The sequence below is a fragment of the Oratosquilla oratoria genome, chromosome 2 (assembly GCF_046742065.1).
Source record: "Oratosquilla oratoria isolate Oo_2021 chromosome 2, ASM4674206v1, whole genome shotgun sequence".
Lineage (NCBI taxonomy): Eukaryota > Metazoa > Arthropoda > Malacostraca > Stomatopoda > Squillidae > Oratosquilla > Oratosquilla oratoria.
This window is the reverse complement of record NC_134778.1, coordinates 88,943,703-88,955,477: the sequence shown is the minus strand read 5'-3', so window position 1 is coordinate 88,955,477 and position 11,775 is coordinate 88,943,703. Positions and strand designations below refer to the sequence as shown.

Sequence of the window (11,775 nt, the reverse complement as noted above, 5' to 3'; positions counted from 1 at the left end):
CGTTTTCTTACAGTAACAATCACGAGTTAGAGATGATGTCCCAGAATGGGTCGAATCCTATGAGCAACATTTCCTCGTTAGCTGTTCGCCTCAGTACTGTACCATCCAGGTAAAATTAGACAGAAATTCATAAATATACAAGCATGAATCAAGTAAACATTGATTTTAAGAACCCGTTGAAAGACTTCAAATCCTGACATTGCAACTGATGATATTGAGAATGTACGGAAAAAGAATGTGACTAGGTTAGGTAGGTTGGGTTAAGATAGGTGGGTTGATTAGGTAGGGTTAGGTTAGGTGGGTTAGTTAGGTTAGGTTGGGTTGGGTTAGTTTAGTTTAGGTTAGGTTAGGTTAGGTTAGGTGGGTTGGTTAGGTTAGGTTGGGTTGAGTTGGGTTGGGTTAGTTAAGTTTAGTTTAGGTTAGGTTAGGTTAGGTGTGTTGGTTGGGTTAGGTTAGGTGGGTTGGTTTGGTTAGGTTGGGTTGGGTTGAGTTGGATTAGGTTGGGTTGGGATATGTTAAGTTAGATTAGGTTAGGTTAGGCTGAGTTGGGTTACGTTGGGTTGGGTTGGGTTGGGTGGGCTAGGTTAGGTTAGGTTAAGTTAGGATAATTTAGGTTAGGTTAGGTTAAGTTAGGCTAGGATAGGTTAAGTTAGGTTAGGTTAATATAGGATAAGTTAGGTTAGGTTAGGTTAATTTAGACTAGGATAGAACAATACTGTTGGTTATGTGTTTGATCGTACAAGATTTGCAGGCGGCAATAGATGCTCTAACAAGCACAGTGAAGTGTACACACTCTTTGAAAGATAGTAAATGAAGCGATTTTTACATAGATACAAGATAAATGTTTTGAATTAAAATATGTAATGAAATATATCTATCTATCTATCTATTTATATATATATATATATATATATATATATATATATACATATATACTATAACAAAGTAGTAGCTTCTGTCTGTCTGTCTGTTTGTTTGTTCACGAACTCCTCCCAGGGTTTTGGAGATAGGCCCCCATAACCATATATATTCTGATACCCTATCATTCCAAGTACTTGGATAACCATATTTAATTAAAAAAAATATTTTGGCTAGGGATAAGGGTTAAAGGGGTATGGTGGGGTAACACGCTAATACTGTTGTTTCCCCTTAACAAGATTGGCATTTTGTAGAAAAAAATTACTATTATTAAATAAACCATTGTATGTGTTCATAAATATTATTCATATTTGTGAAATTAATGTTGTCACAAACTATGATAGACTTTGTAAGGAGAAAGCATGTAAATATGAAATGATTGTATAATTTTACCAAATGTTTAAATATTGGTTATTTTTATTTTACTTTTTCGCGGGCGGTAATATAGTCGACTTCAAAGATAATAAAAGATTAGTTCAATTCTTCTGTTACGGCCGAATATATTTTATTTCCAAAGGGCGTCTCCCTCCTCAAATTGATTTTTTTTCTTACTTTCTGAACATTTTATTTGTGTTACCTTTTCCATTGAGTTATATTGATACGTGTACCTTTTCTCCACAAATTCTATCAAAATAAAAATTATCATCATTTGCCCACGGCAACGCGCGGGTAATTTGGCTAGTATATGTATATGTATTGTGACATCATGACAGGTTTATGAATGGTAAGAATGGAAAGACACGATTGAGAACAAGAGACTTTATTCCTGACCGGTTTCGCCTTTGAGGCGAAATCGGTCAGGAATAAAGTCTATTGTTCTCAATCGTGTCTTTCCATTCTTAACACTCATAAATATGTATATGTAATATATGTATATGTATATATATATATATATATATATATATATACATATGTATATATATATATATGTATATATATATATATATATATATATATATATATGTGTGTGTGTGTGTGTGTGTGTATTCACCCTAGTCCAGGCTAGTTCCTCCTGCGTATATCTAATATTATATTTAGTAACTTGGGTTCTCATAGAATGAATAAAAATTTATGGGACATCCTGTATGTGTATACGCCAATGACCTTTTGTCCTTTGGAAGGGGAGTAGCCAAGTAAAAATCATACCTTCACTTTTTGCGGGAGAAAAATATAGAAAGGGGAAATTTCCTAGTCTCCTCACTCCGCCCCATTGAGTCGGATGAGAACACTACAGCGACATTCTCGTCCCTCCGATATAGAATGATAAGGAAAAGAGAGATCCTGTCCTAGCAGTGATACTGAAAATATCTAAGAAGAAAAAGAGAAATGGGAAAAAAAGGTAAAAGAAAGTTGCTCAGTATTCTTTAGTAAATGGGCATTTGTCTGAACATGAAAAAATGTTTCGTGACTCTGGTCCGATGGGGTGTTATTCAAGTACATAAAGTAATGATTACATATAACTATGCCGCTAATAAGGGATGACGCGTATGCGACGAAAAAAAAAAGGCGGACACTTCCAACAATACTTTTCCATTGTGGACACGGAAACATTGTCAGGACAATGAACGTGAGTCACGATGAAGCTTGGATTAAGTGCTTCCTCTACACACAAATACAAATATACACGCGCATGCACACGCACACACACGCACACACACACACACACACACACACACACACACACACACACACACACACACACACACACGCGCGCGCGCGCACACAGAGAAAGAAAAAGAGAGAGAGAGAGAGAGAGAGAGAGAGAGAGAGAGAGAGAGAGAGAGAGAGAGAGAGAGAGAGAGAGAGAGAGAGAGAGAGAGAGAGAGAGAGAGAGAGAGAGTGAGAGAGAGAATGAGAGAGCATCTCTTACCACTGTTTCCACCGCAGGTGTGCAAGCTTAAGATTCTTTTTTTTTTTTTTTTTGAATGGGCTCCTCCAGAGTGGAGAGGTGATGCTCGAGATTATTAACGAGATTACGTCAGTGCCAACGCCCCCGCCCACTACCGCCGCCACCTCCACCGTCGCCGCCGCCGCCGCCGCCTCAGCCGCACTAGAAGGCCTGCTGCCCGTCCGGACAGCTCTCATAGCTGCCGCGCTCTCTGGTTCGTTCGAGTGTGTTTCTTTGAAGTGACGTTTGTTTTGAGTCTTCTCGTGCCGCGGCCTCGTGTTCTCTGTTATGGGGGTACAGTGCCTGAGGCAATCTCGGAGGATACGCTTCGTTCGACTCCAGTGTCCGGTGTAGGAAGGAGGGGGACGTTACCTCCTCTGCCTCGTCCCAGCGCGCGTCGTCGTCGTCGTCATCGTGGTCGAAGTATACGGCTTCCGTGACACACGGAACAGCTGTTTCTATCCTTTCGTCGGCGAGTTTGGCGTCAGTCACGTGTAACGTCAGGGTGAACTGATAAGATAAGCTGCCCCTCGACGCCGGGATTAAGTGACACGATATGCTTAATTGCCGCAGACTGTGCGTAAGTGGCGAATTGTTATGCTTGTTACCCCGGATGATGATCTGTGTAATCTTGATGCAAAGTGTTTAGTGACTGTATCTGATGTGGCTTTGGTTAGTTGATGTTTCTTGTGTCAACAGTTATGGCAAGATATGCTTTATTGTGTTTGCATATGATTTATCCTGTTTTTATCTTTTTGTTTATACCAGAAGTTGTTTACTTTTCTAGTGCAGTGTATGGTGACTGTGATTACTGTGTGGCTTGCTCCGACTGATTGATGCTCCTTATATTGTGTTACCATTTAGTATGTTATGTTTGTTATGTCTTATACACCATTCCTTTAGTGTGTATTTTCTTGTCTATGTCAGGTATTATGTTTACTTGTTGGTACATAGCGTTTAGTGACAATCTGATGTGTAACGTGTTCTAGTTGGTTAATTTTTCTTATCTTGTGTTGACACGTTTATCTTATGACAATCCTTTTACACTTACTTTCTTTTGTATGTCAGTTGCGCTTTTTTCTGTTATACTTAGAGAGGTTGACAGAGAACGAAGGAACTCTATTTTTATCTACTTTGTTGCGATGTTGCTCTCGCTTGCATGGAGGTGGTTGGTGTTGTGTGTGTTTGCTTACAATGCAGGGCTTAGGTAACCCTTGTGTTGTTATATTATTTAGTGTTTATTTACGTCTCTCGCGTCCCGTTGTCGCTTTCTTTTTACTTATTTCTTGTTATTCTCTGTAATCGTTTGTCATTTCATGCCAGTGAGACTCTTTATTTATCTGTTAATTTTTATTTATTAATTATCACCATTATCATAATTGCTATTATTATGATATCTTTTATGCAGTTCCGCCTAATATTTTACCTTCGTTTCTTTGAATTACTCTCCGTATCCGTTTGTCATCTCATACTAGTGAGGCCCTTTATTTATTTATTAATTTATTTCTATATGTTAATTATTACTATTATATATATATATATATATATATATATATATATATATATATATATATATATATATATATTCTATGCAGCTTCGCCTAATATTTTACCTTCGTTTCTTTCCTTTACGGTTTAAGTCATGCAGTGAGAGTTATGTACTAGGAAAGATGAAGTGGACTCCTTCATTCCAACGTAATATAAAATTCAAACTATTCTTTCGGTTTTCTTTGTTCATCTCTCGGTGGATTTGCAGTTGAGAGTGACCAAAAATTGTCTTTAATGAAAAAATAATATAATAGATACATAAATAAATTAATAAACAGTTAAATAATTAGATAAATAAAAACGGAAACAAATAAATAGAATGGATAGACAAACAATAAAATAGATAAACAATAAAGTACAATAAATAGACAGATAAATGAATATATTGATAATGAAATGAATAGATATACGAATAAGTGAAATAAAGCGTTCAAGATTCAAAAGCTTTTAGAGTGACCAATACACACTGGAAATGTTATGGTGTCTATGTATAAAACAAATTCTTATACATTGACATATCTATTTATTTGCTTATATATTCATCTGTTTATTTATTCATTTATATATCTGTTCATTGATATATTTATCTATCTCTTCATATATCTATTCATTCATTCATTTATCTATTTTTGTATTTTATTCATATATTCACTTATTTATTCATTTATTCATTTATTTACCTATTTATTCATTTATCTATTTATATATCTATTTACATATTTTTTACATATTTATCTATTTGTAAATTATTTTTTTTACGTTGAACACTTCGGGTTCAAGGTTTTAATTCATTATTCTCGTGGCAAACCTATGGTCCAGATGACACTGTGGTACTTATGAATGGAAGGGAACTATACGTGTCGTATCTTCATAAGTTACGTTCAACAGCACTGCATAACATGAACATTATATCGGCGACTATACGTTTTCTTTTCGTTGTTGGAGTTATGTTCTTTCGTACAGAAACCGTGTTATTTTTTTTTAACTTTGTGTGGTCTGAATATCATGGCATTCTTTCACCTGAACAAGGTGAGACAGACCGTACACAAACGTGTGTAGTTGTTTTCACAATACACAGGGCAAACGTTAGACTGACAAACGTTCCTGTAGAGAGATAGATAGATAGATAGATAAAGAGAGAGAGAGAGAGAGAGAGAGAGAGAGAGAGAGACAGGCAGATAAATAAAGAGAGAGGGAGAGAGAGAGAGAGAGAGAGACAGACAGACAGAGAGCAAAAGAGACAGAGAAATAGAGAGAGAGAGAGAGAGAGAGTATAAACGTTCCTTTATGTCAAATGGTCAGGTAAAAATTCCACTGTCCCATTAGGCTCTTCATTCTTGCCTCGTCACTACGTCGGCTCGGGTTCGATTCCCAATGACTACACCTGAAGGTCATTTACACTGGCTATCTTGTCACGTAGGGCAAAGGTGATGTTGAATGGCTTACGGTTCTCGTCGCCTCTTATGATAAATCCTGTCAACACTATATACGTATTCTATTTTTCATCTATTTACTCATTTATATATATATATATATATATATATATATATATATATATATATGCAAAGAAATCACAAAACACACGTGATAAAATATTTTTGCAGAAACCACCGGGAAATTGAAAAAAATTTCCCGGTGGTTTCTGCAAAAAAAAAATATATATATATATATATATATATAAATAAAAAAATATATATATATATATATATATATATATATATATATATATATATCAGCATATGAGTGCAGATCCAGATTTTAACATGGTAGGGGTGATGTGTGATATAGTAGATGAGTGAAGGATAGGTTTGACTTGGCCAACCCCTTTTGTAAAGATGAGAAAGGCAAATATAGCATTTGTTGTTAAGTAGTTCATATATTTCCATATATAGTAGTTCCTTTACAAGTATGATTTTTTTTGTGAAAAATATATCAAAATAATAACAACGAATGATAGCTATCGTATGTAACATGGAGCACATTCCGGTGTCCATACTCATGCATTTTGACGAAAAATCCCTCTCTCATGTTACAAAGGTTAAGCTAAGTGTATAAAGGATGACTGACTCATGGTCAATTCACTTATCATTTTTTCGATGATTTGGCTCTTAAGCTTCTTTTACATGGGGTAAGTTGATAGGCAAGTCAAGTATGCAAATTCCTTGAAATGGAGAGGAAAGCGAGCAAGTACATGTTCACACAGGACAAGTCAGAGACAAGTGGCCTATGTGAACGCTTTCCTCCCCAGTTCAAGTAACTTGTGCACTTGACTTGCCTCTCAACTTGCCTCGTGTAAACAGGGCTTTAAAGAGAGTTACTAGGTCCTGTATAAGACTCAAGTATTTTTTATTTTATTTTTTGTGTGTGTCACTCTTTCATCTTTGCCTTCCTTTTCCTTCAGCTCTGGGATCTCTACCACTGAGTAGAGAAATTGAATACTTCACAACGAATAATATATTTGTATAGTTTTGGTGCATTACCAGGGCAGGGCTCGTAGTAATGGATTTAAACTGGACAATTTTAGATTGAAGAAGGAAATAGGTAAGAACTGGTTTACCAATAGAGTGGTAATATACTTAGAAATCATGTAGTGAGAGCTGAAACTATTGTTTGTTTTAAGAGAAGGTTAGATAACTTTAAGGATGGGTATAACAGGTGGTAAGGGACAGGGAACTGTATAGTGTAGGCCTTATGGTCCCTTGCAGTCTCCTCCATGCATATGTTCTTGTTCTTGTTCTTATGACATTAGTCAGGCTTGAAGTGCCCTTTGTCAGTGTGTTACTTAACGGGACGCCCCAGCATCCGTCATCTGAGAAGCCCACTATCTCTTTCGTAATGAAATTAAGGTCAGATTACGAGTCATCATACTTAAGCAATTACGATTAGGCTGCCTACAGCCGATTTATGAATCACTGTACAATTTGAGTATTCAGATCTCCTCAACATGGGTCAACCTTATTGTCCCCAAGCATACGGACGTCGACTGCCTTAAAGTGGTTTCTTAGGCCCTGAAATTACTTTTGATTAAAAATAGGACAATTGGTTAAACTGGGACCTCCAAATGACACATAGTTCTCTTATAAGTAATTCTTTTTTATTTAATTAAGTCATATCAGTACAACAACAGTGAAGGATCTGTTTGCATAATTCTGGGAAATCAGGGGACAGATACGAGAATGTACAATGGCGCGCTCACCCGGTTCACATGTGCTAAAATATTGACCTTACGCGAACAGGCCTAGGCACCTTAATTTACACTCTTTGGAAAGACGCAGAGTGCGGGATGATCTAATACAAGTGTTCAAGTGGGCCAAGGGCTTTAACAAGGGTGATGCAGACAAGGCCATCATATTAGGACAGAACAGGACTCGCAATAACAGAATTGAATTTGTCAAATTTGGATTTAAGAAGGAAATAAGTAAGGACTAGTTTACCAATAGAGTGGTCAACGAGTGAAATAGATTTAGTAACCATGTAGCGAGCGCTGAAAATATTGGATGTTTTAAGAGAATGTTAGATAACTTTATGCATGCTAGTCATAGGTGGTAATGGACATGTCACTGCTTAGTATAGGCCTTAGGGTCTCTTGGAGTCTTCTTCATTCTTATTTCCTTTTGTACTTAAGGGAAAGAAAGTCTTTTCTGTAGAGTGTTGTTCGTCTTATGCCCAGCTGACCTGTATGTGGTTTGTGGTTGTTGTGCTCTTTCATAAATGTTCAATATTCAGATATATTCGAGGTTCTTATAGTGTTTCAGAATTAAAACACATAACAGCATACGGGTATATAGAAATGTGTGTTAGTGTGTGTGCACGTGTTTGTTTGTGTGTGTAATATGTATGCATATGTGCAATATGTATGTATGTATGCATGTATGTATGTACGTACGTATGATGAAGATGGAAAAAGAAGTCACGTGTCTAGCTCCGAGTTTTTTAGTTTATTCCTGACCGGTTTCGCTCTATGCTTCTTCAGAGGAATGTGACTCTGGGGTGAAGCTGGCGGTATACATAGTAAGAATAGGACCGCGTTCCCTCCTTGGAGGTGCGCTCCGTTTATTGTTTTTAATACAGTGTACAATAATTTACAATTTTTGTAATGTGGCTATTAAACCATATATGTCCTGTGTGTGTGAAATGTCCGGGGGTGTAACAGTGTAAGTAAAATGAGTGAGTGGTGTGAAAATGTGAAAAACTCCGAAAAAGGTCACAAGATAACTTATAACATGAAATAATACAACGATAACATATCCAGACAAAATAAAATAAAATAAAATAAAATTAAAATATCGCATTTTGTTGTATGATATAAGATATTATAGTTTAACAATAAATGCCATCAAAAATATTAATACTGATACAATTTTTCATGTAATACAAATGATAAATGAATTACAATATAGATAACATAGCCAGACAGAATGAAAATAATGTGATAACTTGAAGTGATGTAATGTCCTATATGACATCTCATCGTATTTGTTGTATGACATTAGATATAATTTGATAAAGAATATCCGAAAAAGGTCACAAGATAACTTATAACATGAAATAATACAACGATAACATATCCAGACAAAATAAAATAAAATAAAATAAAATTAAAACATCGCATTTTGTTGTATGATATAAGATATTATAGTTTAACAATAAATGCCATCAAAAATATTAATACTGATACAATTTTTCATGTAATACAAATGATAAATGAATTACAATATAGATAACATAGCCAGACAGAATGAAAATAATGTGATAACTTGAAGTGATGTAATGTCCTATATGACATCTCATCGTATTTGTTGTATGACATAAGATATTATTTGATAAAGAATATCTGAAAATTTTATAGTAATATAATTTTTACATAAAATAATTCAATATAAATAATAGAATGAAACCTAATGAAACAAAATATTTATGAACTGACCGGCATCAAGCCCTCAACCCAGGAAGTGTGGACGTTTGGGCACCGGATTGAGTTCCTTCTACTATGTGGGCGCTCTCTTGGGGCAGGTCCTTATGGCTGTGTATTTAGCTGTAAATTTTCCCCATTTTATAACACCTACGTTTTTTTTATTAATGTTGGCATTGGTTGTTGTGTGTAGGGCTTCAATCACCTTCCTTTGTCTTCTAGTTAAGCCTTTCTTCATTACCTCTGCCTGTTGCCAGTCGGGAAGATGTCCTTCTTGTTCCACGTGGTCCACCATCGCGTTTTAGAGGCGGTGGTATCATAGGTTCGCCTTGTGCTCTCTTACCCTGGCTTATAGACCCCTGTGGCTCTCACCATAGTAGGACTTATCACAGTTGACACATGGGATCCACTGGGACTGGAAATAGTGAATGATACGGGAAGGAGAATCAAAAAACTAATAACACCAACGTCAAAAATGACAAACGACCTCAGCTTCACCCCAGAGTCATATTCCTCTGAAGAAGCATAGACCGAAACCGGTCAGGAATAAACTAAAAAAACTCGGAACTAGACCCATGACTTCTTTTTCCACCTTCATTAACTTGTCACAATGTCCCAGTATGTATGTATGTATGTATGTATGTATGTATGTATGTATGTATGTATGTATGTATGTATGTATGTATGTATGTATGTATGTATATATGTACACTGTACTCAGGATTTGAACACGAAGCTCTTAAGAGGTACGGGACACTCTCCTCCTTAGCCAGGCCCACTCAAGTGTCTGCTAAGACGGGATCTCATCTACCCCTGAGGGACCGTCCTGAAGGGGTTAGGAGGGAATTTCCTCTCTCTTCGTTAGGCACAGGGTGCGGGGATGGAGGGGGGCGTTGCTCTTGTAAACTGGCGCAAGTTTCCCTTCCCGTTGTTGCCATATAGATGATGAGAAGTTTTCTGATGTGACTGAATTATGACAGTTTTCCCTAGTTTACGACTCTTTCTCTCTCTCCCTCTCTCTGTCTCTCTCTCTCTCCCTCTCTCTGTCTCTCTCCCTCTCTCTCTCTCTCTCTCTCTGTCTCTCTCTCTCTCTCTCTCTCTCTCTCTCTCTCTCTCTCTCTCTCTCTCTCTCTCTCTCTCTCTCTCTCCCCCCCTCTGTCCCTCCCTCCCCCCCTCTGTCCCTCCCTCCCCCTCTCTCTGTCCTTCTCTCTATCTGTCCCTCTCTTTATCTGTCCCTCTCTCTCTCTGTACCTCTCTCTCTGTGTGTCCTCTCTCTCTGTCCTTCTTTCTCTGCCCTCCCTTTCTCTCTCTCTCTCTCTCTCTCTCTCTCTCTCTCTTTCTCTCTGTCCATCTGTAAGAGGCTGATAGATAAAGGTAGACAAATAAGGTAGATAGAGGGGTAGGTGGTGAGAATTTCATTTTATGAGTTGGATGTTTGGTAAACAATAGCCGTGAAGGAGTTGCATAATCTCGCTCTTCGTCTAAAGTTTATAAACAACCCTAGGGACCGGATTTTATTACTCTATTATGCTGATGTAACGATATGTAAACTAAGCCATTCATGCATCGATATCGTGATTGCTTGAGTAAGCGGTATTGCTTAAGACGCTGTAACAGCCTTTCTGATTGGAGAAAGGGTAAAGGAGGAGAAACTTTTATTGGTTCACGGGAATAAAGTCACGCCCTTAGGGGAGGCACTTAGATATAACAGTAAAGATCATTGGACTGGAAAAGTCGTGACGTCGGTGCAAAGGTGGCTCAGGACATAAATTGATGATCCCAGTGGGAAGTCCCTTGGTATAAATTGACAAGCCAAGTGTGATATTATTTGGGAAGAAAACAAGAAAACTTTTACCTCCGTTTAATTCACCCCATAAAGAAACATTACTTCCTACAGAAAGATATAGTAAATGACATTCTGCCAGACAGTGCTGAAAAGAAAATTGAAAGTGAAAGAAGAAATACAAAACTCTCTCTCTCTGTCCCCCCTTCTCTCTCTCTCTCTGTTTCTCTCTCTCTCTTTCCCTCTCTCTATCTCTGTCCCTCTCTCCCCCTGTCCCTCTCTTTCTACCTGCCCCTCTCTCTCTCCACCCTCCCCTCCCTATCTCTGTCCCTCTCTCTATCTCTGTCCTTCTCTCTCCCTGTCACTCTCTTTCTACCTGCCCCTCTCTCTCTCCCCCTCTCCCCCCTATCTCTCTATCTCTCTCTCTCTCTCTCTCTCTCTCTCTCTTTCTCTCTCTTTGTCCCTCTCTCTCGTTCTTTCTCTCTCTCTTTCTTTCTCTCTCTCACTCTCTCTCTCTCTCTCTTTCCCCCCCTCTCTCTCTCTCCGTCTCTCTTTTCTTTCTTTCTCTGTTCCTCTCCCTCTCCGTTTCCGTCTCCATCTTCGTCTTCATCTTTGTCTTTGTCTTCGTCTCTGTCTCTGCCTCTCTCTCTCTCTCTCTCTCTCTCTCTCTCTCTCTCTCTCTCTCTCTCTCTCTCTCTCTCTCTCTCTCTCTCTCTCTCTCTCTCT

The 11,775-nt window shown here is 37.7% G+C and overlaps 1 protein-coding gene across 1 annotated transcript in view; it reads left to right on the top strand.

The window, feature by feature from the left end:
- Positions 1-2,986: 2,986 nt before the first annotated feature.
- The window catches only part of LOC143034171 (uncharacterized), a gene marked incomplete at its 3' end in the record, with an annotated part of 57,597 nt that continues 48,808 nt past the window's right edge, over positions 2,987-11,775 (top strand). The window contains 1 exon segment of the mRNA XM_076200121.1: positions 2,987-3,386.